The following is a 27,589-nucleotide window of genomic DNA, read 5'->3' as shown; positions in this document are numbered from 1 at the left end:
ACAACAGCATTTTGTCAGTTTTTTTTTTAATTCATGCGCAGGGTGTGGATGTCACCAGCAAGGCCAGCATTTATTGCCCATCCCATTTGCGAGCCACCTTCTTGAATACAACAGAGTGGCTTGCTAGGCCATTCGTAGGGAAGGTAAGAGTCAACCACAGTACTATGGGTCTGGAGACACATATAGACCAGACTGGGTAAGAATGGCAGATTTACTTCCCTATAGGACATTAATGAACCAGATGGGTTTTTACAACAATCCGATAGTTTCATGGTCACCATTACTGATACGAGCTTTTTACTGCAGAATTTAAATTGCCCAGTTGCCATGTTGGGATTTGAGCTTGTGTCTCTGGATCATTAGTCCAGTAACATAACCACTATGCTACTGTACCCCGTAAAGATAATATTCTAGAAAAATAGTACTGAGAAAACAGTATACAGTAAGCTATAGAAATTACATGAAACTAAGTGCATAATGGATCAGAATTTTCTGAAAAATATAACAATGTGTGAACGACTCACGTAGCAGTGAATTGCGATTTGCCACAAGTTGCTGGATGACTGTCACATTAACTGCGTGTGTCATTCACACACCGTTAACTTGCAAAAACAGTATCACGCCCTTAACCACTGAGTTTCATGAAGTTGTTACATTGAAATGCCCATTAAACTCGCCACAATACATTGGGTCTTATTCCTTCAGGTAGTGAATTGTTGGAGATTTTAAAAATGTCACATTTTAAATTACATTTTTTCTTACTTTTCCTTTGTCTCTTTTCTATCTCTCTTAATCCAATCTTTCTTTCCCTCCCTTTCTCTGTGTATCTGATTTGACATCGAATTCACCGGCTCGAATTCAGCCTCCATCTGTTTATCTCAATCCTTAACTCTCATTGGTTAAGGAGATACACTGTTCGTCCTGTTGTTCGCAAGGTCCCAGATGCCCTCGCTTACAGCTCATCAGTTTGCACTTCCAGCAACTTACAGGGAAACCCGGTTTTGAGCTGAAGAGTGCAGGAAAACGTCTAACTAACTGGGAGATGTCCCACCCCAGAAAATTCTGGCCCAATATCATTTAGATTGTGGGTAGAGATGCCACTGTTGTCCTAAAAATGATTAAGTCGGTTTCAATTGAAATGCAGATACAAAATAACCAGACACAGTGCAATTAAATTCTCTAACAAAAGATAACTTCCATAATTGTAGTTAATCATAGCAAAACCTCAAATGAAAAAGAGTTAAACTGGACCACAAAAACATGGATGAACTACTTTGTGTGCATACTGTTCTCGCATCAAAAACAATCCTCATGCTTTGTACAAGAGTGCTTCTGCGATGCTGACGTACCAAGTCTCTGCTACAAGAGTCTCTCTGTGAACTTTACAAACAGCAAATAGATACTGAAGCATTTCAATTTGTTCTACTGATTTCACAGCCTTTTGTTAAGGACAGATATTTTCTCCATCTATTTAACCAATCTTTCATCCCTGCTAAAATATTAAAATGGCAGATTCATTCTTGTGTATGTTATTCAGCGACAGGATTTCATCAGTTTTTTTTGGGGGGGAAAAGGCTCGTGTCTCAAGCTTCATTAAAGTAACCCTACGCCCTCAATTGTCATCTTCCATTATAAATCAAGTAGCAATATTTTACATGAATCTCTTTTAGATAAATGTTTCTTCTTCCACCCTATGCCAAATATGTTCGTGTGAAAACAACACCTGCAAAATTTTTATTTTATTTTATCATAAATCAATAATGTGCAGTAAACTAGGTAGATCAGAATTCTGGCAATCCATCTAAACATCCCACACCTGAAGATAAGCTGAGCTTTGTTACCAGTAAAACACATTTTAGTCATTCCACTCCTTTTATCATAGATCCTTGGCAAATAATTTGCCTTCATACACCTTCAGGCTCCTTATATTTCGCAGTAAGTTGATACAAAGCAAGGTACACAAACCGCTTAATGTCTTGAAGGTTCTAACCTACTATATGTGCTATATTATTCAATGAAAAGGCATTAACAGGCAGCAAGACAGAAAACCTCTTCCTACCCTGTACAAATCTCGCCACAGCACCTCCACTGACTGGATGAGCTGTTACCAGACCCTGACCATTATCTTTGGTTGCCAGGTGGGTCAGTGTCCCAGGGAGTGTGTCTTGTGTAAGAGATGAATATGGAGAAGAGAGGATGTTGGAAGAGAAACTGCAGATTGACAAGGAATTACAGACAGAGTGGATGGGAAAAGGGGAGGAAAAGGAGAGATAAAGTAGCAACAGAGACAGCAGTATGGATTGTTTCAATATTAGAGACATTATTTAGAAGATTGGAAATACTACCTCTTGAGATTATCATGTAAAATAGCCCACACCTTTACTACAATTGGAGCATTGAGCAAATACTGGTTGGCCCAGATTTTGCCGTCAGTGGCGAAGTGGTAGCGCTCGCCGTTGATCTTGGAGAAAGCTGCCCACAAACATTTAGCAGCCTCACCTTTTCGGATGTGACTTTCCATGTGCCAAAGGGGATCTGTGGTGTCCAACAAGTGATGTCATCAAGCAGGCTAAGCAGCCAATCACATTGAAGAATTCTCAGACAGCAAACCAGGAAGGAAAAAGCAAGTTTCATCATCTTTTTAATAAAATTAATAAAGATTGGGACATACATATGGGATTAAGGTAGAAGCTGAAATAACAAACTTAAAAAAAATTATTTTAAAATCTACTGACTTTTTATGCATGGAATGAAGGAAATGAGACTCCACAATATTACATTCATTTTTCAGCGTCAAAGAAGCTATTCACCAGTAATTATGACTTAGTACACTGTTTAAAAACTCAGTTACTCCTGACTGATTAACGCTTAACATTTTCATTGTTTTTACAGTGCGAGTAGTGCACAAAATGTTGACATTCACATCAAATCAGTGATACTGTGTTGATTGCATCTGCGAAAACTGCAACAGTGCACCCGGTGGAGGAGCAGGGTATCACCGACAGCCACCTCTGATTTCCACGTTTAACTGCGCATGTGAGGATGCCAGAAGGTGCTGATGGCGAACGCTCACAGTTTCACGGTCATTACTGTTATGTATGCAACACTATGTAACCAGCATTCTACCACCACCAGAGGGCATATCTGTTGGAGTCCCAAGGGATCCCAGCATCCCTTGGGAGCACTGTATATAAGCAGGCCTCCCATGCTGTACCAACACTCTGGAGTTAGAATAAAGAGACTAAGGTCACACTTACTCACGTCTACAGTACTCAGTTACATTGCTTTATTTAAGACATAACAATTACAACCACAAATTCTAGGTGTTGTTTCTCCCAATTACACAGGAAAGGGCAGCTGAGGCCAGCTAACTCATGTTACAGTTTAGTCTCCTACTTTGAGACACTTGAGAGGTGATGAGGTATACAAACCACTCTTCACTTACTGCAAGGTTGCTGGGTAATCTTGAACTTTTCATAATTGAATCGATATACAATGTATTCCTCCCCATGAAAGCATATTTTCCTCACACTGCAGTCTATTCTCAATTTTATCCATGTTCTGCCAAATTGAGGGGATTACATAGAAAGCATGTTGTTTTCAATATAGAGCATCTTTTATTCAAGTTCTTTAATCTTAAAAAGAAAGTGAAATATTTTTCAGGTCAGAAGCATACAGATACATGCACGTGGAGAGCCTTAAGGTTTTTAAAACCAATATCACTCGCACAAAAGTCACAAGTTATCAATGGTATGGTTGTACATCACTATTATGATCCCCTGCATTTAAAACGCTTCAACTACTCAAGCTTCAAGATATTGTTGTAAAACCCATGAATTCCCAGGCAGCTTTCATGAGAAGTATGGAAGGGTTAAAATTTGATAGAATATATAGTTTGCAAGTGGGATTAAAATGGGAAGATGCCATTAATAAACCCAATTACACTGGAATGAATAATGCTTACTTTTTAAATAGAACACTTCCTGGTATTAACTTATGCAAAATGTAGTGGGATCATTAATTCTAAAAGTTTGTAGCAGATCATAAATAATGACAAATATTATCAGGAAAGCTCACTAAAAAGGAAATTATCAGTTTCTTTTAGATTTAAACCGGTCTTTTATGTCAATCCAGAGCAATAAATGGATGTATATATAACTGTCAGGCTTATCAGAGTTTTCAATGCGAGAAGAGTAGTTTGATTAAGGCAGAAAACTTGTATGGCAGTAGCACTCCAGGACAAAGCAACCCGCTTAATTGGCACGCCTTCCATGACCCATGACCTTAAACATTCACTCCCTCAACCTCCGGCGCAACATGCCTGCAGTGTGCACCATCTATAACATGCACTGCAGCAACTCGCTTCTTCAACGGCACCTGCCAAACCCTTGACCTCCACCACCTAGAAAGGGCAGCAGGTACATGGGAACCTGCAAGTTGCCCTCCAAGTCACGCACCATCCTGACTTAGAAATATATCGCCGTTCCTTCATAGTCACGGAGTCAAAATCCTGGAACTCCCTACCTAACAGCACTATGAAAGTACCTTCACCACAAGGACTGCAGCAGCTCAAGATGGCTCACCACCACCTTCTCAAGGGAAATTAGGGATGGGCAATAAATTCTGGCCTTGCCAGTGATGCCTACATTCCATGAATGATTTTTTTTTTAAAAAAAGGACGATTGGTAAATAGCCCATTCCAGATGCTTGATTTTTATGTAGGGAGTGAACTGCGCTCTCAAGTTTGTCAATGCAAACCAATGACGTGGTTTTGCATTGCAGATCTCTACCCCTCTTCCCTCCCGCTCCCCAAAATCAAGGTAGGTTTACAATCAGAAATTCAAACTAACAATTACCATCTTTATCAGTTGCACAATGTCCCCTCTGCTACCAGAGAGTGACCATACATCTCTGTTTTCCAGGGACAGTCCCCGGATGAGATACTGTGTCTCTGGGCAAACAATGTCCCTGGTTCACAAAATGGTCCCTGAAGTGTACCACTGGCAGGGAGTGTACCCCTGTGAGCTGTCTGTTTGCGGTTCTAAGGCTAAATGAAACAACGACTTGTACAATGGCCAGAGTGAGTGACTTACTGCACATGCACGACTGGGCGATCTTTCTGCACATGTGCCAGTTGCTGTTTGAGTTTCCAGCCGAGCTTGTGCTACTGGATTATCAGCGTCAGAACGGCCCGAGAGCACGGCAAGTGAGGGAGAGGCCGCAAGGGAGGGCCCAGTCACAGTTACCGGGGGAAGGGGGTGGGTTAATCCTAGGCACTGAGGGCTGGGGCAGGTGTAACCTGGGGGTTTTTTTCCCCACTCATTTATCGAAGAAATTTATTTTCCATTTTGTCAAAAAAAATTGTTTTTGTAAATGTCCGTAACCAGTTATTTAGATGGGGGCTTCAGTTGGCATCAGTTTTGTAGATCAGTTATCGTAACCTTCTTGCTTCACACTCCGACTCCAAAAGTGTAAGCAAGTCTCCTTCCCGGACTGGTCCCTTCACATTTCGGATGATGGATCGGTTGCTGTCATCCATAAATTCCACACGGACCCGAGTACACTGTCCCTGGGAGCCAGTCCTTCCAAGAACTTTGGTAACCCGCGCCAATTCGACATTCTGTGTCCGTGGACCCTCCATGATGGCGGCTGCTGTGGAAAAGTTACTGGGTGGGGAAGATGTCAGGTGTAACCACAGTCACTTTGGGGGGGGGGGGGGGGGGGGGGGTGTCTGTGACGTCACATCAACGGTAATTATATGCTCATTTATTTCGCTTTTGTGGTGTACATGTGCAACTGTTAAAATATAGGCTGCTAAAAAACGTTGCCTCACTACACTGCGCAACCCTACATTTTCCAGCCTAGCTACTTTGCTGTGCTCCCACCCGGTGTGTCCCAGATTCGTTTTTAGAAAATATGGTCACCCTATGCTACTTGTGCTAGGAAACCCACCTGCATTGCAAATTGACTGGATTCTACAGCATTGGCAGCCCTAGAACTCTGCGAAACCACTTCACAAAAGCTCCAGGTACCTTACTATAGTGCTGCATCTTAATAAAATCAGCAGGACCAGCCCCTCACTGGAGCAGCACACGTGAGTTGGACAATCAGAGACTGGTTGTAAAAACATCGGTGTGCCTGGCAAGTTGGCAGATTTTAAAAGAAGAGATTTTATGGAGGCAGAGAACAGACCACAACATTTGAAAAAGAAAATAAATTAAAGGGACGAGTAAAAGTAAAAGTATTTTAGCCACTTTGTCAGTTGGAATAAACAATGATTTGAATCAAATACTATTCCACCAAAATTTCTCCCCTTTATACACGTCTGACAAATGAAAGAAAATTAGTTAATCTTAGAGAGGAATCGCAAGCAGAGCTATAATAGATGGGAAGTGTATCTACAGTTGAATAGTGCTATACACACAGAACCAGCTTATCATTTAGGATTTCTACATAATGGTCATTAAAAGCAATTATCTTACTTAATCATCAACTGTAACATGATCGGCATTATACGTTTGGTCACAGCAATCAGTTTTCTTGTGCTCTGTCTTCCCATGAAATTAGACCCAAATTGGCAAAAATCCATTTGCAAAGCATTGCGAATAGGACCAAATAGGGAAAAGTTTTGCTTGGTTCGCAGTCACTCATTTTAGTGGATCTGAAAGCAGAATTTCTGTGAAAGAGACCTCAAGAAAATGATTCAGCCAATATTATTTTGCTTGGATCAGAAATCAAAACAAAAGAAAAGCCAGGGATGAAAAAACATCATTCAGCCCACTGAAACTAATCTCTCTGGTAACCAATCTCATCACAGAATCCATCTGTATCTTGAACAACTCGCACGGCGGCAGGCAGACAATTGAAAACATATCACTCTTGGTGATGGTTTCTTTTACCTTCCATTAATTTCCACAACTATCCTTTCCTGGTTTACTCTGAAATAATCTGTTTCTTTTGAAGTCTATAACCATTCAAATATTTTATGCTTGAATCAGATCGCACCCAAGCTTCTCACATTTTTCATCATAGCTTTTCTCTTAACTGGGATCAGCGTTGCTGCCCTTTTCCATACCTATATATTTTGTTTCTCATTGTGGCCTAAACTGATCATGCATTATAAACACTATTCATGCTTTTTAAATTGCTACTCTGCATTATCAGGACATTGAACGTGACATGTCTACCATGACTTCCTGTGCCAAATCAATTCCATTCATTGTACACTTATGTGCAATATTTAACGTGCATTAGCAGTCATCCCAATTACCAGTTGTTGACTCAAATACATAACAGATCCTATGGAGTGGAGGGTAGCCAATGTAACCCCACTTTTTAAAAAAGGAGGGAGAGAGAAAACAGGGAATTATAGCTGACATCGGTAGTGGGTAAAATGATGGAATCAATTATTAAGGATGTTATAGCAGTGCATTTGGAAAGAGGTGACATGATAGGTCCAAGTCAGCATGGATTTGTGAAAGGGAAATCATGCTTGACAAATCTTCTGGAATTTTTTGAGGATGTTTCCAGTAGAGTGGATAAGGGAGAACCAGTTGATGTGGTATATTTGGACTTTCAGAAGGCGTTCGACAAGGTCCCACACAAGAGATTGATGTGCAAAGTTAGAGCACATGGGATTGGGGGTAGTGTACTGACATGGATTGAGAACTGGTTGTCAGACAGGAAGCGAAGAGTAGGAGTAAATGGGTACTTTTCAGAATGGCAGGCAGTGACTAGTGGGGTACCGCAAGGTTCTGTGCTGGGGCCCCAGCTGTTTACACCGTACATTAATGATTTAGACGAGGGGATTAAATGTAGTATCTCCAAATTTGCGGATGACACTAAGTTGGGTGGCAGTGTGAGCTGCGAGGAGGATGCTGTGAGGCTGCAGAGCGACTTGGATAGGTTAGGTGAGTGGGCAAATGCATGGCAGATGAAGTATAATGTGGATAAATGTGAGGTTATCCACTTTGGTGGTAAAAACAGAGAGACAGACTATTATCTGAATGGTGACAGATTAGGAAAAGGGGAGGTGCAAAGAGACCTGGGTGTCATGGTACATCAGTCATTGAAGGTTGGCATGCAGGTGCAGCAGGCGGTTAAGAAAGCAAATGGCATGTTGGCCTTCATAGCAAGGGGATTTGAGTACAGGGGCAGGGAGGTGTTGCTACAGTTGTACAGGGCATTGGTGAGGCCACACCTGGAGTATTGTGTACAGTTTTGGTCTCCTAACCTGAGGAAGGACATTCTTGCTATTGAGGGAGTGCAGCGAAGGTTCACCAGACTGATTCCCGGGATGGCGGGACTGACCTATCAAGAAAGACTGGATCAACTGGGCTTGTATTCACTGGAGTTCAGAAGAATGAGAGGGGACCTCATAGAAACATTTAAAATTCTGACGGGGTTAGACAGGTTAGATGCAGGAAGAATGTTCCCAATGTTGGGGAAGTCCAGAACCAGAGGTCACAGTCTAAGGATAAGGGGTAAGCCATTTAGGACCGAGATGCGGAGGAACTTCTTCACCCAGAGAATGGTGAACCTGTGGAATTCTCTACCACAGAAAGTTGTTGAGGCCAATTCACTAAATATATTCAAAAAGGAGTTAGATGAGGTCCTTACTACTAGGGGGATCAAGGGGTATGGCGAGAAAGCAGGAATGGGGTACTGAAGTTGAATGTTCAGCCATGAACTCATTGAATGGCGGTGCAGGCTAGAAGGGCCGAATGGCCTACTCCTGCACCTATTTTCTATGTTTCTATGTTTCTATTTGGCAAATCTTCAATTACATACTCTCTGTACAGCTCTCTCTTAATTTGTCACTAGTAAGTTTAACAAGCTCAGTTAATTTTGGTATTCAGAACACTTATGTAGATTCAAACTGGGGTTCAAGCCACAGCAACATTTCATACCTTTCCAGGGTTCTTGGAAATATTCACCAAACATAAAAGTACCCAAAATGGAAGGCAAGATTAGTGTGCAGACACACTCATTTTGAGAAACTGCTAGCAACATTTTCTCTCCTTCAGACTTGGCAGTAAACTCTCAATCTTTTAGCACAATCAAGCCATTAAACATAAGACCACTTCGTTTTTGATAGACCAACCCCACCTACTCACCATATCCATCAATCCACTTTTTTCCCCCAAGCTGAACTCTTCTATGCTTTTCTCTTCAATGCACTAACGTTCCTAGTAACATATTTCACAAGTTTATTAACCTATGGGTGAAAAGACTTTTGACTTCTCTACTTTAGGAGAACAAAGTACAAAATGAGAAAAAAGAATCGAGTCCATCACATTACTCCCTCTATAGACTGTACACAATGTGTCCAATAGTGAACTTTATCCAATCTATTTATTTTGCTGAAAAACAACAAAAAGGATGAAAATACACAGAACTGCAAAGAGAAGACAGGACAATATTGTTAAAATGGTCTTCATCTGACATCACTTGATACAAATGAGGAAATCTGCCCATCCAGAAGGACCTTGCATTCCCCCCAACCCCATCACAACATCCAACACATCAATGTTCTTTTCTGAAGTTCCAAGAATAAACTCCAGACCAAGTAAGGTAATCTCAAGTAGGGATATCGAACCTTCTGAAAAAATGCACCGAGTCATACCTATTTTGCATTTTCTCACGTCCTTAAACCATGATCATAATTAGATATAATAGAATAGGTAGACATTTAGAAAGTCAAGATTTAATCAAAGCCAGCCAGCAATGTTTTCTAAAGGCAAGTCATTTTTAACAAACTGACTAGCATTTTTTTGAAGTGACTAATCCGATAAAGGGAATGCAGTACATGTGGGGCATATGGATTTTCAAAAGATGTTGGATAACGTGTCTCACAAGAGGCTTGTTAGAAAAATTCAGTGTATGAAATGTAGCAGCATGGATAAAATGGCAGTTGATGGTGCAGGAAACAAAGGATTAGCGTGAATAGGTGTTTCTTGGATCAGAGATGGTTTGGCAGTGATGCAACCTATAAGTTACTGCTGGGAACTTTTGCTCTCAATACATATAGATGATTTGGACTGGGCACAGGGAGCACAATCTCAAAATTTGTTGACAACATAAAAGAAAGAGAATTTGGCAAGCAGAAAGCAGTACGGCTAAATACTTCAGGAGAAAGTCTGGATAGCAGAATGAGCAAGTAGGTAGCAGATGCAGTTTAATGTGAAAAAGTGTGATATAGTATATTATAGGAGAAAAAACAAGGGATGGGAGTATGCAATCAAATAAGGATGCTGAAGGGTGCAGATGAACAGAGGTGTTGATACATAATTAGCTGAAAGTGAAGGGGAAAGTAAATAAAGCCATTAAAAAGACAAACATCGTGTGTTTTATAAATAGGTGTATTAATTTCAGGAATGGGGAGGTAAACGGCAAATTAAATTCAATATAGCGAACTGTAGAGTGGTTCATTCGGGTGGGGGTGGGGGGGAAGAACAAGGAGACCACTTATTTCTTCAAAGGCTAGAAACGAAATGGGGCAGAGTTGCATTATCCAGTAGATATTATTGACAAGACACAGGTGTGGCTATAGCAACACTGTTTTAGCCACATGCACCAATTTTAGTAGAAAATACTCACACATTACCAGGTAAATGTACTTTGCGTTTGTATATTTACCTAGCAAACATCTACCACCATTCAATAACCTAGGAAGTAAAGCACTCACAACGATCAAAAAGGCACTTGAATACTCAGATTTTCATCTTGCCATTTTATCAGCAAATTTATTTACTGATCAGAAATGCAATTAGCCAAACCTGGATTCCCAATTAACCATGTGGCTCGTGGCTAATGTACTAGACAACACTAACGTAAAGTAGTAAGGAGATCTGGGAATGCAGATATATAAATCACAAGAAATAACAAGGAGTATACAAGTTGCTACGGCCATAAAGTGTTCAAACAAAGTATTGAGGTTCATTGCAAGAGGAATAGAACAAAAAGCATGGAAGTAATGTTAAATTTATATAAACTGTTGGTTAGACCATACTTGATGTACTGTGGGCAATTCTGGCCTACATACTATAAAAAAGGATATTGAAGCACTGGGTAAAAGTGCAGAGAAGATTTACAAGGATCAGAAAAGATTCAACAGGCTGGGCTCTTTTCTCTGGAAAAGAGAAGACCAAGAGGAAACCTGATCGATATCTTTGAAGTTATGAAGGGGTTCAATAAAGGTGGATGTGCAGAAACTGTTCCCTCTTGTGTGGGTGGCCCCAGAACAAGGGGACATAAGATAGCCACCAATAGATTAAACTAAAAAAAAAAGAGAAATTTATTTACACAGAATAATGAAAATGTGCAACTCGCTGACATGGAGTGGTTGAAGCAGATAACATTGATGCATTCAAGGAAAGGCTTGAATCGTATATGAGGGAAGATGGGAATAAAGGATGCAGGGTGGGAAGACGTAATTAGAATAAAAGATGGCTCGTGTAGAGTATTATGTATGCAATAAAGGTTCAAGCTGAGTACTGTTTAACTAAGCAACGTACAACCTTGCTTCTGCTTTATTTAGGCCCAAAGTGCCTGACTCACAAAATGGCTGGCCTTTTATACCAAAGCAGCACCATGTGTGTGCTGCTCAGTGGCCTCCAATAATGGCACCATCTGGTAGCTACAAACAGCAAGTACATACATGACAATACCCTCCTCTGAGATCTAATCACAGTCTTTCACAGATTGAGACGGTCCGGTGCTTTATGCTCCCGGGTTGACTGTCTCAGTTTGATTCTGGCCTTGGGTGAATGTGCGGAGTCTGTTGTGACTGGTGGCTGGATGGCTGACTTGTTGGGGATGGCAATGACCATGTCAGGAATTGCAAGTCCATTTTTATTGAACAAGTCAGTCCACTGAAGGCTGCTGGTAGGTTGGTTGGTCATCGACAGTTTCTTCGTCTGACTGCTCTGGCTCATCTGTGTGCCTCAGTTTCGTTTGATCTATGTGCTTCCTGCAAGTTTGCCCATTCTTGAGTTTAATAATACTCTGTTGCCCTCCTTGGCCATGACCGTACCACCGATCCATTTGGGACCCTGACCATAATTCAACACATATACAGGATCATTAACAGAAATCTCGCGTGACACAGTTGCACGATCGTGGTACCCTTGTTGACTGTCTTCTGTATTCAACATGATTACTTAAATCTGGGTGTACAAGAGATAACTTAGTCTCAAGACCTCTTTTCATCATGAGTTCAGCAGGTGAGACCCCTGAGAGTGTGTGTGGTCTTGTCCTGTAACTCAGCAGTATGCAAGACAAGCTGATCTACAGTGACCCTTGGGTTACTCTCCTCATGCTTTGCTTGATAATTTGTACTGCATGTTCTGCTTGCCCGTTGGACACAGGCTTGAACAGTGCTGACCTTACATGTTTCATGCCGTTAAGTTTTACAAACTCCTGAAACTCCTGACTGGTGAAGCACGACCCATTGTCACTCACCACTATGTCATGCAGACTATGTGTCGCGAACATGACATTGAGATTCTCTACGGTTGCTGTGGACGTATTGGATGACATGATTATGCATTCTATCCACTTCGAATAAGCATCCACCACTAAAAACATCTTACCCAGGAAGTGACCCGCAAAGTCTACATGGATCCTGGATCAAGGTTTGGATGGCCATGACCACAGACTCAGCGGCGATTCCGCTGGTACTTTGCTGAGCTGCATGCAGGTGTTGCACTGATGCACGCATGCTTCCAGCTCAGAATCAATTTCTGGCCACCAGACGTGGGACCTGGCGATGGCCTTCATCATCGCTATACCAGGATGTGTGCTGTGTAACTCACGCACAAATTTCTCTCTCCCTTTCTTCGGCATTACAACTCGATTGCCCCACAATATGCAATCTGCTTGAATAGACAGTTCGTCCTTGCGACGAATGTACGGCTTGGCCTCCTCGCACATTTGCTTAGGTATGGCAGACCAATCCCCTTTGAGGATGCAACCCTTTACCAACGATATCAGGTCCTGGCTGGTCCAGTTCTTAATTTGCTGAGCCATGACAGGTGTACCTTCACTCTCAAAAGCATCCATGATTAACATTAAATCTGCCAGTTGTGGCGTTTCCACCTCCGGTGTGGGCAACAGCAACAGGCTCAAAGCATCAGCACAATTCTCTGTGCCAGGTCTGTGGCGAATGACAATCATCGGCAGATAATGTCAGCGCCCACCTTTGAATGCGGGATGAAGCGTTGTTATTGATATCTTTGCTCTCAGAAAACAACGAAATGAGCGGCTTGTGATCGGTCTCTAATTCAAACCTCAGACCGAACAGGTATTTGATGCATCTTTTTACACACGTTAAAGCTTCTTTTTCTACCATGCTGCAGGCTCTTTCTGCTTTAGACAAACTTTTGGATGCATACGCAACAGTTTGAAGTTTCCCCGACTCATTGGCTTGTTGTAACACGCAACCAATTCCATATGACAATGCATCACAGGCCAAAACTAAACGTTTACATGGGTCATAATGTACCAGCAGCTTATTCGAGCAAAGCAGATTGGTGGCTTTCTCAAAAGCTCTGTCTTGCAATGCGCCCCACACCCAGTTGTTGTCTTTTCTCAACAGCATGTGCAGTGGTTCAAGTAAGGTGCTCAATTTAGATAGAAAGATACCAAAGTAGTTGAGTAGACCCAGGAACGAACACAGCTCCGTCACATTCTGCAGCTTGGGTGCATTCTTGATGGCTTTGGTTTTCACGTCAGTAGGTCTGATGCCATCAGCGGCGATTTTCCTCCTGAGGAATTCGACCTCCGGTGCCATGAGGACACACTTCGAGTGTTTCAGTCCGAGTCCCACTCTGTCCAAATGCAGTAGAACCTCTTCCAGGTTGTTCAGATGTTCCTTGGAGTCACGACCGGTGATCAGGATGTCATCTTGGAACACGATGGTTCTGGGAACGGACTTCAGTAGACTTTTCATATTCCTCTGGAATATTGCTGCAGCCGAGCGAATTCAAATGGGCACCAGTGTTAAATAAACAGTCCTTTGTGCGTGTTAATGCACGCAAGTCTCTTCGACGTCTTGACCAACTCCTGCGTCATATAGGCAGACGTCAAATCCAGTTTTGTGAACAACTTCCCTCCGGCTAGCGTCGCAAACAAGTCATCAGCGTTCGGTAACGGGTAATGATCTTGGTTGGAAACCCTGTTGATTGTAGCCTTGTAGTCTCCACATATTCTGACTGTGCCATCACTTTTCAGCACAGGAACCAAGGGGTCTGGCCCATTCATTAAATTCGACCAGTGATATGATCCCTTCATGTTGGAGTCTGCCCAGTTCAATTTCGACCTTCTCCCTCATCATATACGGCACTGCCCGAGCTTTATGATGGACGGGTCTTGCATCGGAGTCCACGTGGATCTGCACCTTGGCTCCCGCGAAGTTGCCGATACCCAGTTCGAACAGCGAGGAGAACTTGCTCAATACTTGGACACATGTATCTTCCTCCGACGACAACGCCCTCGTCGTTCCAGTCGCATCTGATTTTCTCCAACCAGCTCCTGCCGAGCAGCATTGGGCCATTGCCTGGAACAATCCACAGCGGTAACTCGTGAACCGCACCGTTATAAGACACATTAATTTGTGCACTGCCAATCACCTTTATCAGTTCTTTGGTGTACATGCACAGCTTGGCGTTAACAGAGCTCAGCCTGGGCCTCACAGTCTTAGTATTCCACAGCATATTAAATGCCCTCTCGTTCATGATCAATTGACTCGCCTCTGTGCCCAGTTCCATCAATACTGGTGTCCCGTTAAACTTCACGCTAATCAAAATTGGTTTACTCTTGGTTATGAAAGAGTACAGTACATACACTTCCTCCTTTGGCAGCTCGGATTGTGTATCCGGATCCGTGCTAGTCTGACTCTCATCCTCCAGATGCTTGCTCATCTGCGGACTTTTGCGCTGGAGATGCCCCACTCTCAGACAGCCTTTGCAACTATATTGCTTAAATCGACACTGCTGGTGCCGATGATTTCCCCCACAACGCCAACACGGAGAAGTCGGATACATTCCCGTTGGCGGACTTTGGGCAGCCACAGGTTTCACGAACGCAGCCGGATAGACCCTGCCATGTGCCGCTCTGCCGAATCAATTGCATTTACAGCACTTGCCGAGGTTCGGTTCTTCGCCGATATTTGCTTTAGACTCCTGTCCGTCGTCATACATGATTGAGTGATCTGGATGGCCCTTTTTAAATCCAACTCCTCCACCGCCAGAAGTTTGCGCAGGATCACCTCGTGGTTGATACCGGTAACAAAGAAGCCCCGCAGCATGTCTGCCAACACCGTCCCGAACTTGCACGGTCCTGCGAGACATCTCAGGTCGACAACAAATTCCGCCGCGCTCTGGCCCTCCGATCGAACGGGTGTATAAAACCTGTATCTCGAGATGATGCTGCTGTCGTCTGGCTTGAGGTGCTCCCAGACCAATGTCCACAACTCCTCGTATGTTTTCTTTGTTGGATCACTAGGCATGAGCAGATTCTTTATCAGACCGTAGATCTTTGAACCGCACATAGTGAGGAACACCGCCCGGCGCCAATCTGCATCGTCGACCCCTTTAAATTTGTTGGCCACAAAGTACTGGTTCAAATGGCTCAAAGTCTGCCCAATCTTCTCCCTCCACAAATCGCTCTAAAAATCCAATTGTGTTCATTTTGCAAACAAAAGTTCTTGTATTCTCATCGCCAAATTTTATGTATGCAATAAAGGTTCAAGCTGAGTACTGTTTAATTAAGCAAGGTACCTTGCTTCTGCTTTATTTAGGCCCAAAGTGCCTGACTCTCAAAATGGCTGGCCTTTTATACCAGAGCAGCACCATGTGCATGCTGCTCAGTGGCCTCCAAAAATGGCACCATCTGGTGGCTACAAACAGCATGTACATACATGACAAGTATATAAACCGGCAGAGACATTGGGCTGAATGGCCTATTTCTGTGCTGTATATTCTAAATAAAGATTTTTTAAAACAAAAATCTACTGGCGGGTCCATGAAATTGGGAAAGTATCAATCCAACCCATGAGGAATTGAGAAAACAACACAATCCAGATTTGAAAGAAGGAAATAGTGTTCAATACAAATTATCTAAGTATCACCTTGGCTCAGTTGGTAGTAGAACACCTGCGTGAAAACACCAGCGGCAGGTCGGGGCCATAAAAGGAGCAGCATGGAGACATACCACTTCAGGGAGCAGCGCGAGCTAGTGCAGGAGGGCGACGGCAGCAAAGAGTGAGGTCATCAAGGTCCAGGTCAGTGATTGGAGCGTTGGCAGGTACAGCAGGAGCGGCGAGGTTGGGGCGATGGAGCGGCGAGAGATTGTAGAGGGACGTGATCGGGGCCCAGGAGAGGCGCGAGTTCGGGGCCCAGAAGAGGCAAGGGCCCAAGGGCACCACGAGCCAGCCCACACTGCGATGTGTGCGCGGACTGGGTCCATACAGCCAAGCAGATCTCTCGTCGTCTTGGATAATCCTTGCCACTGGCCCCAAGACCTAGCTCTGTCAAGTCCGTGTGGTGGCTGGTGTGCAACGGCCACCCCACATTAAAAAATTCCACGCACGGGCATCTTCCACCCTTCAGGATGTAGTGCAGGACCTGGAATATTAGGTCCTTCATTGAAACACCTGTGAACTCATCTTTTTTTGGCGTGGAAGCAAGTCATCCTCGTTCCAAGGGATTGCCTATGATGAGTAGCTGCACTCTCATCGTGAGTCAGAAGTTTGCAGGATCAAGCCCCACTCGAGATCAGAACACACAAGGCCAACTTCAGTGCAGTGCTGAGGAAGAGTTGTATTGTCAGGGGTGCCATCTTTCAATGAAATATTAAAGAAAATGAAGTCTGTCTGCCTTCACAGGAATGCATAAAGCACTCTTTTGAAGAGGAGTAGATAGTTCTCCCAGTTTCCTCGGCCAACATTCATCCCTCAACCAACACCAAAAGTAGGTTAATTGGGAACTTGATTGGCTGCTCCTGTTGCAATTGCCTACAAAATAAGAGTGACTGCATTTCAAAAAGTATTAATTGGCTGAGAAGCACTGGGACATCCTGAGGACATGAAAGGCAACATATTTAACTGGCAAACTCCTTTTGATGCTAATAAGCTACCAATTTCAATTGACTATTTTATTAGAGAAAAAATGCAAATTATAGCAGTAAGTTCCCCATTTTAATTTAGTAAAATAATTGCATGTTTATTAAGAATGACAATTTCTTACAACCGATAAATTATTTTTTAAAATGTCATTCATATAGAAACGACAAAGCATCCCCTATAATACAAGTGTATAATAACTTTTTGTAGGTTTCCAGTGTTGTAGGAATGGTCTATTATAAATGTAGACAAATCATCTTACAATCCAAATAATAAACTTGGGCAGATGTTACAATTTGGTTTACAGCATCGTACTGTGTGAATTCCCAGTCCTGCTTGCTATTCAGTGATCTCTACTGAAACGGTACTTTTGGACTCGGGTGCAATGTCCACCATACCCAAATAGTTTGTGGACACTCACAGTTTAGGGCCATATATAATATTGGCTAGTTGGACAAGGTGCAAGATGGCCAGTAAGCATCCATGAAATCAAATGCTAACAGTCAAAGCCTTCAGGAGAGGAAAGAATTGGTGAGTAAAGGGAGGAAAATTCATATGACATCATGCAACAGATAATTTAACATTTTCAACTCCCCATTACTAGCACAGTATGCATGCTTATAGTAAGTCAGAGGCTACATATTTCTCCAAGAACAGAAGCATTATACGTCATGCATTATTCTGCTGTTAAGGTCAAGCAGTGTTTAGCCTACCTTGTCCATTTAAGGGCCCAAGGTATAATTACAGTAAATAAGTATATATGGAAGTCACTTTGAGATGAACTGACATTCTGAGGACAGCTGCTTTTAAATCCTTGGCTCCCCTCAAAGAAATGCCATGTTATGTATCTTAAATGAAAAAAAAAAGTTACTACTTAGTCATTGGGAGATTTCCAATTTGTTATATTGGGATTTGTTGATATTTTATGAAAATTATATCTGAGCTAATTAAGTTTAATTCTGACTTTCAAAATGTGACAATTTCAAGTTTGATGGACACACTAGGTAGAAGATAGACACATAGACATAGCCCAATTACATAATATTTTGAATGGACAAAATAAAAGCAGGATGCATATTCTAACCCCATTCAGAAATCACCTGATCGCAGAGTTAATAGAAAAGGCAAAAAAAAATGGATGGGTGCATCACAAATGGAAGGAAAAATGTAGTTAGTGACACCGTCAGACCCAGGGTGCAGATTATGGCTCACAACTTGACATGTGACGGCATGTACGTGTTTGGCATATGTAATAAAGGGAAAACACAAATTTATATTGCAATGATTTAGAGGATTGAGGGTCAAAGCAGGTTCCGATTTGCAGAGCTTAAATATAGCTTTGGACAGGTGTCCTTACTGCTTGTTCAATAGAGCAGGTTAAAATTCAGAATAATGAGTTCCTGCAACTTTTCGTCAGTAAGTAACCTGGGAGATTTTAGCTGGTCACCTGCCCAGTTTCTGCGAGATGATCGGGTTAAAATCGCAACCAATAGTAATCACTTCCCCCCTCCCCATTTCCTGTTACATCAGGGTGTGGGAGTGCGAGAATGGAGGAGAGGACCTGAACAAATCAGAAGTGCAAAATCAGTGTACAGCAGCTTGTACCCGTCAGTTACTGGATTGAATAACCGTTTGTCCAATATCACAGCAGCTTCTGCTTCTAAATTTTAAAAGACTGTACAATTGGGGCAACAGACCTCTCTCTTACATTTCAAAAGTCGACTTTTCTTCATCGCACACCGAAGTCCTCTTTTTAGTGCTTAATGTTATTATTGCCAAAAGAGAAACTTTCAACAAATCGTACAACATTTTGAAAAGGAAATAAGGGCATCTCACATTCTTTAACTGGAATTTCCTAACAATTGATTTTGCACATACCAACAGCACTGAAGGTAAAGGAGTACCTCCAAATAGCACTGCAGGTCAGTTTTAGTTCAATGTTCTAGAGAAGTTTAAAAAAAACCAGAACATGTTCCCTGCAAGCAAATTTTTATCTGAAACGTCAAATTTTTATTTTCCATTGGTGCTTGGTAAGCTTTTTTTCTCCCCATTAATTTAACCCGTCATCGGCCTCTCAACCTCTGCTTCACCAGCCTGCCCCATCCTTACCATGGTGGGGCCTGTAACTGCTTGAATTGGGCCATCATCTGGATTAGAACCCAAGGCTGTCCACCCACCTTATTGCCAATAATCGCTTTCGGTCAATGTCCCCATTTCCAACTCCCCACTCAGACTTACGGCTGCCTGCCTACCCCATTGGCCATCATCCCCATCCCATTGCGCCTTTTTCACCAGCATTAAGCTAGGAACCAGCAGTTTGTTTCATCAAGCACTTGTAGCTCTTCAATCGATTTATAGTACTCTGGGAAAAATATCCTAAAGCCACGATGTTAGCTAAGTGCTGGCATACTGGCTTAAGGATCAGGCTGTGGGACACAGGTGGATAGAAAGAACGAATGGATTGGGGCGGGGCGGGGAGGGGGTGGGGAAAGAGAAGGTGGGGGGAAATGAGGTGAGGGGGAGAAGAATGACAAAAAGGGTGGTGATAGGGAGCAGAGAATTCTGGGAAATCAGCAATTATGCATTTTAAGAAATACATTATATTTACAGAGGGATAAGAAGAACAGGAGTTCCGAAGGAGGAAAGGAAGAGGTAATAGTGGTGAGGGATGAAGGCAAGGAGTAGGGGAGAGCTGGAAGAGGATTACTATGAGGGAAAGAAAGTGGTGGGGACGAAGAAGAGTTGGTGCTGCGAAAAGGAAAAGAAGAAGGAAGCAATGCCAAGGAATAGGGAAGAATATGGCACGTTAAGCTTCGGGCATGCACGGAAAGGACGCGTGGAAAGGGGTGGTGATGGCAGATTTGAAAGGGGACAGTACCTGAGGAGAAGGAACCGTTTACACCGCCTGCTAGCATGGGGGGCAGGAAGGGAAGTTGGGTGATCAGCAGTTTAGTGAGATGACAAGCAAGCTTAAATTCAAATTTTTCCCTCACCAATCAATCCTCACTTACTCTGCACCTTACTCTCTGATTTACCAAGAGAAATATCCCAAGATAGCCAATAATCTGAACTTAATTTTATCCCACTAATGGTGAACCTAGTTTTCTATTTTTAAACATAAAACACACAGCTCTAAGTTGCTGGATTTTGGAAGGCATAAGACAAATAAATGTTTTACGAGATATATAAATAAATGAACTGAACTACCCGACTTCAGTTGTGGTTTCTGGCCTATGATATATGTAAGCAAATCAGAAGGTTCAAAAGTTAATAGGTTTCTATGCTCATCAAAAATATCCCTTTATGTTTGTACAGGATGTGGTGTGCATACAATCCAACCAAGATTAGAAACTTTTCTGTTTAACAGAAAATAAAACATTCAAACCAAAACAAAAAACGATTAGACTAGAGCAATATTCACAGGTGGTTTTCTCAGATTTTGAGAAGATAATAGGAAACCAAAACTTGACACCAATCATTCTTTCATAACCTCTAAAGATGAAGGGTTTACAAACCGCTTTCGGAAAAGTTGGCATGCAGACAGATTTAATTAACTTATACATTTAAATAGAAAACAAAATAAATTCAATATTAACTGCAATATTTACTGAAGTATAAATCAGAGAATCATGGAATGATACAGAACAAGGTCATTTGGCCAATCATGACTGTGCCGGCTCTTTATAAGAGCTGTCCAATTAATCACACTCCCCTGCTCTTTCCCCTTAGCTCTGTAGATTTTCCTCCAAGTTATTTATCCAATTCCCTTTTGAAAGCTATTATTAATAGAATTAGGATTTGGACTGCACTGCCTGATAGTGTGGTGAATACAGATTAAATAGTAGCCTTCAAAAGGGAACTGGATAAATACTTGGAGAAAAAAATTGCAGGGATATGGGGAAAGAACGGGGCAGTGGGATTAATGTAACTGGATTTCTCTTTGAAAAACCTGCACAGATGCGATGGGCCGAATGGCCTCCTTCTGTGCTGTACTATTTGATGATTCTATGATATCTGCAGTCCATGGCACACCATCACTGTAAAAGTTCCTTAAATTCAAATACTGGGTTTATTGTGGATATTTTCAGTCTAATATATGGCTTTTTACTTTTTTTTGTCAAGTAAAGGTAATGAGTTTCCAAAAATTACAATCATGCTAACTATTAATATTAAAAAATTAGCAAGAAATAAAATTCAATCATACTGAGATAGGAGGATAGCATTTTTAACATGAAAATGGCAAATATTCTACTCAGGTTTAGCTTCAATTTTCAAGATGCCAACATTATTACCAGATATTCCACAATCCTTTATCAGCAACATGCCACACTTTTGTAGCTAAAATCCGTAGCCAAGTCAGAGGTTTCACTCACCAACTTCCTGCAATTTTCAATCCTGCTGCCAATTTAATACTTTGCTTGCTCCTCTCTTTGCCACAAAACACCAGTCCCCTTAACTTCAACTGCCAGTCCTACTCGTTCGCATGAAAAATTCTGCTTCTTGCTAACAGCTTATGACTGCTGCAACATCCCAGATCCCAGTCAAGAGAGCCTTACTATCTTCAATCATGTTAAATGGTCAAAGCTACACTTGACCAATAGACCAACATTCAGCTCATAAATCTCATACTGGACATCACTGGTCTACCACAATACAACAACTTGAGTTTATATAGTGCATTCCTGTAAGGCACTTCACAGGAGCGTTATCAGACAAAAATTGGCACAGAACGAAAGGAGACACAAGGACAGATTACCAAAAGCTTGATCAGGATGGTTATGGGTTCAAGTCCCACTCCCAGGACTTGAACACGAAAATCTAGACTGACATTCCACTGCAGTACTGAGTGAGTGCTGCACTGTCAGAGGTGCCGTCCTTCGAATGAGACTTTAAACCGGTATGTATGTATGTATGTATGTATGTATTTCTTTCAAGAGGTAGATTTTAATGAGCATCTTAAAAGGAAGAGAGGTGGAGAGACAGAAAGGTTTAGGGAGGGAATTCCAGAGCTTAGGGCCTATGCAACTAAAGATAGACCAATGGTGGAGTAAAGTAAGTAGGGATGCACAAGAGTTGAAGGACTGTAGCGTTCTCGGAGGGTTTTAGGGCTAGTGGATGTCGCAGAGATAGGGAGAGGCGAGGCCATGGAATGATCTGAATAAGAGGACTGAGCCTTTTGGTGGACCGGTAGCCAATGTAGGGCATTCGCACCAATCATCTTTGTGTAGGAGAGCTACATTTCAGCCCTATTCAGAATTTTCACTCTGGGCACTTCTCAATGTTATTCACTGGTTCAACCCAGGGACCAGTGCAGAAAGGAACCCCTCCAAAAACTACACACACCTTCCTTTACTTTAATTTTTAGCAACCAGGCAGAAGCTGCTCAAGACTTCCTGAAAAATTATGAAAAAATTGTATCAGCTTTGATTGTCACTTTGGAAAGTAAATTCTGAAGCATTGTTTTTACACAGAATGAAACTATAGTGCAATAAATGTGTGATGCAGGTTTGTTTTATAGATGTTGGAGAAAGTCAGATAGTTGAGACAGAATTAATAATAGCAGTGCAAGTTACATTAGTCCTAGTACTGTATCAGGAATAAGATATAGGCCAGTTATGAGTACTTTAGTTACAAAACTAAAATTGTAAAGTATGAAAACTAAGAGGCTTCCTTTCCTTCTTCCCAGCTTGTTACAGATTACACAATTCCTAAAGTGAGAAAACAAACATTTCCTGAATTTTTCCTCTTGAGCTATACTGTTATTTTTCTTTCCCATCATTATGCATTTGTGGGAGAGGGAGACGAAGTGCACACCCGCAATACAACACTAAACGCTCCATGCATAAGTGCCTAGGTGATTAATGAGGGGCCGAGCATAGCCCCCAGAAAGTAAGATTTTGAAGAAATAGGCATCACAAATCTGCTAAAAGAGAGCTGGCGATAAAATAAAACCAAAATGAACACAAGGAGTGTCATTTCTGCATTTGTGGAATTGATGTAGACCTCCGTCTGTGGACTTTACTTGTGTCACTACATCCCAATAGGTGGAATGAGGTATTACAGTGAAACTAGTAGGGCCAGTTCTGTACCATAAAATATATTTCCTGCCAGTCAATCTCAGTGCAGCCCTGATGGTCAACAGTCTTGCACTCGTGGCTGGGGCCAAGCTGAAGCAACACTAGTGGAAGATTTAAAAAGTAGACAGAAGGACAGGGCCAATAAAAACTAGTATCCTTGCTGTGATCAGGGAAGAACAAAATATATAGGACACACATTGGGGCACCAATTTATGGCCACTAAAAAAAAATTGTGGTTTATTTCTGTAAACCATTAGCCCCGACGGTGCTTTACTTTGGTTGTATTTTTTTTAAGCTCAGCCTTCTCAGTGTGGCGTGATTATGTAATACAATTTTTAATGCATTTTTTGAAGACACTGGATTGTGGCTTTGAGGTTGCAGCTGAAAAGTGAGGTCACAAAGGCAGTGGCTGTTTATATTATGTAAGTATATGATGATAATAGCAACAAATCTTTCCGATTAGCCTTCAGGACAGTGACTAAGTCACTCTTTCCAAAACTAGATGTTTAATCTCTGGCCTGCACAGGGTTCAGCACCATTGACAGCTGTATCATTGTTTTTGCAGCTGCCTCTTATGATAATAATTGTGCAAATAAAGCTGGAAGGAGAGCTCAGTAAAAGTATAAATCACAAAAATGTGGTGTCAATAAAAATATAACAGCCAATCTGGGATTCTTGCATACTTTCCACCACCTGTTTTCATAATTACAACAGTACCCCTCTTAAAATCCTCCAAAAGCACTAAAGATTAAAATGGAATGTTTCTGAAACTATAATTTTCAAAAATCTACAGGGAAATTGCAGAACAAGTGCAACTACACTTGCCCAACGCCATTTTTAAAATGTGACGACCTAGACAATCGTCTACACTAAAAAGCAGCAGCAAATTAACAGCCCAAAAATTGCAGTCGGAGGATTGGAGTATTCTCATTGATAAGAGTAGGAGCTCCGTACAAGCTCCCATTACTATCAATGAGAATATCCCCCAAAACACAGAAACACAACACAATAAATGTTTAAAACACCTCACATATTTAAAATTAATTGAAATTGAATTTAATGTTTTAGACATTGTTGTGTTCCTAACACAGATGAGGCTGCACACAGGGAGGTTAAAGTAACAGTGACCTCAATCTTTAATAAGACACAAGTGAGGAACAGGCCTTAGGGGCCAGCTTATATACAGTGCTCCCAAGGGATGCTGGGATCCATTGGGGCTTCAGGGGATGAGCTCCCTGGTGGCGGAACATGGGAGTGCATGCTTTACAGATACACAACATCACTCACCCCACAAAGTCAAAGTGAAAACTATTTAGAAGGTGAGGCAGTCAGGAGCCTTTCTTTCCCTGGTGGACCGCCTCAGTACAAATGTCTGTTCTGGTTGGCTGTGCCCTCGCTGGGCTGGCGTGTTGTTGGCCCTGCCAGGCTGCTAGGTGAGCTTGGCCTTGCTGGGCTGTTGGGCGTGATGGGTTTGATTTCCTGGTCCGGCGTGGTGTCGTTGATCCTTTGGGTGGTGTGTTGTGGGCTCGAAAAAGGTGATGTCTGCTGTGGGTTGTTCAGGGCAGTCTGTGAACCGCAGCCTCGTTTGGTCCAGGTGCTTTCTGCAAATTTGTCCATTGTCTCGTTTGACTACAAACACTCTATTCCCTGCTTTAGCTATCACCGTGCCCACGATCCACTTGGGACCATGTCCATAGTTTAACACATAGACAGGGTCATTCAGATCAATTTCACCATTACACAGTGGCGTGACCATCGTTTACATTTTGTTGCTGCCACCTGCTATCTACCTGATCATGCAGGTTCAGATTTTGAGTGTCCTTTTCATGAGTAGCTCAGCCGGGGGCACCCTGTGAGCGAGTGGGGTCTCGTGCGGTAGCTGAGCAGTACTCGGGACAGGCGGGTTTGGAGTGAGCCTTCTGTGACTCGTTTGAGGCTCTGTTTGATGGTTTGTACTGCCCGCTCTGCCTGCCCATTGGAGGCTGGTTTAAACCTGGCCGAGGTGACAGGTTTGATCCCATTGCGGGTCATGAATTCTTCAAATTCGGCACTGGTGAAACATGTCCCGTTGTCACTGACCAGTATGTCAGGCAGACCGTGGGTAGCAAACATGGCCTTCAGGCTTTCAATGGTGGCGGTGGCGGTGCTTCCCGACATTATTTCACATTCAATCCATTTTGAAAAAGCATCCACCACCACCAGGAACATTTTGCCGAGAAACAGGCCCGCTTAGTGTAGGGGAGGACGAAAACCCCCTCATTTTACCCAGAAGGAAAAGGGCTGTGCTTACCCAGAAGGAAAAAGGCTGTGGGATCGGTCTGTGCTGTGAATTGAAACCAAGACGGTTTGACCTTGGCAGAACAGTGATTGGACGGGGGAGGACACCGGAGGGCCAATGGTGGGACAGATTCAGCCCAAAGCATGGGGCTTTCAAGCCAATGGGAGAGCACTTGCTCGAAAACTGTGGGACTGACTCATCGCCATTATCGGGCTATTGTCTTCCCCATGTTTACACTATGGAAGGAAATTATGCAGGCCTTCAGAAAACTAGGGAACCCAAAACAACCCAAGGGCCTACACAAGGGCTACAGGAGGCCAACGCAATCAACACCCACTCAAAACTTGAGTAGGTCAACATCAGCGGAAAAAACCCACAATAATCTAAAACTGCTGCATTTTTCAAAATCACAAAGCCCACCAATGGGAAGGATCGATTTCAGCAGGAGAGGCGGACTGGATAATCTGGCTATAAAAAGGGGTTTATGACGCATTGTGTGTGGTTCCCTGCCCTCGTGATCCAACAACCAGCAAGCCTCTTGACACTGAAGGAAAACACCAGTGTCCAAAGACACCGAAGATAGAAGAAACAAACCACCAGACTGCAGAAGGCACAGTAGTGAGTATAACCTCTGGTCCCCAGAACTCCCAACTCAGTTAGGCCAGGAAAGGTGGGAGGTTGGGCATTGTACTGCTAAACTTGTGTAAAGATTTTCGTTGTGTCCGTTTAGTGGGATTGTTTTTTTGGTGTATTGCTGTTTGTTGAGATACACCTTGTCAAATAAATTGGAAGCCTAATTCCTCTTGGAATCACCTTGTCTCAGTTCTATTGTATTACATCTCCTGATCGTGAATCTTATGTCAGAACAGTGTAAGGGAAGCTAGGAGCACCTCGAAAACGCTCAACTGTGTGTCACAGGCTAGGGAAGAAGGGGTTAGGAGTGTTTGACACTCACAGGTGCCTCACAGGCTAGGCATAAGCTGTGGGGACGCACGAGTCTCAAAACCCCCTTCATAAGCTGTGGACACAGTCTCTCCAGGGGTGCTCTTACAGCACTCAGGGTACCTCACAGGCCAGGCAAAAGCTGTGAGGGCAGAAGCCCAAGGCACAACAACACTCCCTGTGAACCCCTTACAATAGTCGACATGGATCCTCAACCATGGTCTGGAGGGCCAGGACCACAAACTTAGTGATGCCTCTCTGGGCGCGTTGCTCAACTGAGCCCGCATGTTGCATTGCCGTACACAAGATTCTAAGTCAGAGTCAATACCGGGCCACCACACGTGGGATCTGGCTATCGCTCTCATCATTACTATACCCGGTTGTGTGCTGTGGAGATCCGAGATGAACGTCTCCGTGCCCTTTTTTGGTAGCATTACATGGTTACCTCACAACAGGCAGTCTGCCTGAATGGACAGCTCGTCCTTTCGCCGCTGGAACGGCTTGATTGGCTCTTGCATTTTAACGGGGATGCTGGCCCAGCTCCCATGCAGTACACAGTTTTTTTTACTAGGGACAGCAGAGGATCTTGGCTGGACCAAGTCCTAATCTGGCGGGCCGTGACGGGTGATTTATCATTTTCAAACGCTTCCATGACCATCAACAAGTCTGCGGGCTGCGCCACCATCAACAAGTTTGCAGGCTGCGCCATTTCCACCCCCGTGGTGGGCAATGGTAGCCGACAGAGCATCCGCACAGTTCTCGGTGCCTGGCCTATGGCGGATGGTATAGTTATACGCTGATAGCGCGAGTGCCCACCTTTGTATGCGGGCTGAGGCATTAGTATTTATCCCCTTGCTTTCAGCGAACAGGATGTGAGGGGCTTGTGATCGGTTTCCAGCTCAAATTTGAGGCCAAACAGGTACTGATGCATTTTCTTTACCCCGAACACACACGCTAATGCATCTTTCTCAATCATGCTGTAGGCCCTCTCTGCCTTAGACAAGCTCCTGGAAGCATAGGCGACAGGTTGTAACTTCCCCGCAACGTTAGCTTTAGCTTGTTGTAATATACACCCGACTCCGTACGACGATGCGTCACGTGCTAGCACAAGTCTTTTACACGGGTTATACAATACAAGCAGCTTGTTGGACAATAAAATGTTTCTGGCTT

The 27,589-nt window shown here is 42.9% G+C and overlaps 1 protein-coding gene and 1 pseudogene across 2 annotated transcripts in view; both read right to left on the bottom strand.

The window, feature by feature from the left end:
* Positions 1–27,589, bottom strand: part of LOC139265556 (guanine nucleotide-binding protein subunit alpha-14) — a 256,228-nt gene that overhangs the window by 213,446 nt on the left and 15,193 nt on the right. The window lies entirely within an intron of this gene.
* On the bottom strand, positions 5,432–5,641 carry LOC139230297 (small ribosomal subunit protein eS28 pseudogene; annotated as a pseudogene).

This window comes from Pristiophorus japonicus, chromosome 1 (assembly GCF_044704955.1).
Source record: "Pristiophorus japonicus isolate sPriJap1 chromosome 1, sPriJap1.hap1, whole genome shotgun sequence".
Classification (NCBI taxonomy): Eukaryota; Metazoa; Chordata; class Chondrichthyes; family Pristiophoridae; genus Pristiophorus; species Pristiophorus japonicus.
Note: the sequence above shows the minus strand (reverse complement) of the source record. Positions and strands in the feature narration are given on the sequence as shown.